The sequence below is a fragment of the Salvia splendens genome, chromosome 22 (genome assembly GCF_004379255.2).
Source record: "Salvia splendens isolate huo1 chromosome 22, SspV2, whole genome shotgun sequence".
Classification (NCBI taxonomy): domain Eukaryota; kingdom Viridiplantae; phylum Streptophyta; class Magnoliopsida; order Lamiales; family Lamiaceae; genus Salvia; species Salvia splendens.
Window position 1 is genome coordinate 9,034,375 of NC_056053.1, and position 2,166 is coordinate 9,036,540.

Genomic DNA, 2,166 nt, shown 5'->3' on the forward strand with positions numbered 1-2,166 from the left:
TGCAGATTCCGACATGATCGCAGATCTCCATCAAAAAATCAGCGATCTCGAGGAAGAGAATCGCAATATCATTCAAGGAAGGTTGCGAAGAAGGAGAAGAGGAAGAACAACAGAAAATAATTGGCGGAGATCGCGCGCTGAGAGGAGGAGGTTCGCCTTAATGATCCCGAGGAGCAGCGGCGTATTCAAGCCAAGGAGGAGCAGGAGAGATTGCGAGTCGAAGAGGATATTTGACGGCGATCAGCAGCAGCGATATGGCGGCGGCAATCGCCATTGTCGTCGACGAAATTGGAGGGATGAAGATAAAGATGAAGGGCCGATTAGCGGTAGTGATTTGGGAAAAAAAGGGATTTTTGGGAAGAAGAGATGGGGATGTGAATTACCATTCTGCCCTTTCATGATAAATTAATCTAAAAATATTTCTTGTGTGGCAAAATCTGGACCACTCATTTAATAAAAATGAGTGGTTGATGTTGCATCTCATTTCTCAATTAGCCTAAAAAATCTCAATTGATCATGGACCTATATATATATATATAGAGTTGTGATCATATGATAACCCCTAAATCACGTAATAACCCTATAACCAAATCTGAACCACACATATTTTCTAATCTTGTGGTTGAGATCAAACTTAGATTTACTTCATAAAAAAAACGCGGGGGTAAATATGTCATTTCCCTCATTTAATTTCTGAATTTCGCCAAATATCACGTAAAATGATAAAATGATATATGTTAGGTTTATTGCATAGAATGATAGTTTTGCCGGATAGAATGATACTCTGAGTTGATAAAATGATATTTTTGGCTGACTGATAAAATGATAAAATGATATATGTTAGGTTTATTGCATAGAATGATAGTTTTGCCAGATAGAATGATACTCTGAGTTGATAAAATGATACTTTTGACTGACTGATAAAATGATAAAATGATATATGTTAGGTTTATTGCATAGAATGATAGTTTTGCCGGATAGAATGATACTCTGAGTTGATAAAATGATACTTTTGACTGACTAATAAAATGATATATGTTAGGTTTATTGCATAGAATGATAGTTTTGCCGGATAGAATGATACTCCGAGTTGATAAAATGATACTTTTGACTGACTGATAAAATGATACTCCCTCCGTCCTGTGCTACTCGCACGTTTGCTTTTCGGCTCGTCACAAAGTCCTTACACTATTTATAATTTAAGTTAGAATTAATGCATTTAATTAATATGTTAGTTTAAGTTAAGAGCTCTTTTATTAAGTGATGTCTCATTACACCTAAATTTTTTTTTTAATTACACAAAAAAATCAATCCCAAATTTACGGCCTAAAATGAAAAGTGCGAGTAGCATGGGACGGAGGGAGTATATGTTAGGTTTATTGTATAGAATGATAGTTTTACCGGATAGAATGATACTCTGAGTTGATAAAATGATACTTTTGACTGACTGATAAAATGATAAAATTATATATGTTAGGTTTATTGCATAGAATGATAGTTTTGTCGGATAGAATGATACTCTGAGTTGATAAAATGATACTTTTGACTGACTGATAAAATGATATATGTTAGGTCATAGAATGATAGTTTTGCCGGATAGAATGATACTATGAGTTGATAAAATGATACTTTTGACTAACTGATAAAATGATAAACTGATATATGTTAGGTTTATTGCATAGAATGATAGTTTTGCCGGATAGAATGATACTCTGAGTTGATAAAATGATACTTTTGACTGACTGATAAAATGATAAAATGATATATGTTAGGTTTATTGCATAGAATGATAGTTTTGCCGGATAGAATGATACTCTGAGTTGATAAAATGATACTTTTGACTGATAAAATGATAAAATGATACATAAATAAGATTTTACGTATAACTGAACCTCATACATACGTGTAACTGAACCTCATACATCTGTATATCATGGGAAATAAGTTTTTACATATTTAAATGATCGAAATTTAGATACGTAAATTTTATCATGAGCGAAATTCAGAAATTAAATAAGTGAAATGACATATTTACCCTCTGCGCCTTTTTTGTGAAGGAAAGCTAAGTTTGAATCTAGACCACGTGATTTTAAAAATGTGTGGTCCAGATTTAATTATAGGGTTATTACGGAAATTGGGGTTATCATTATAATGCACCCCTATATA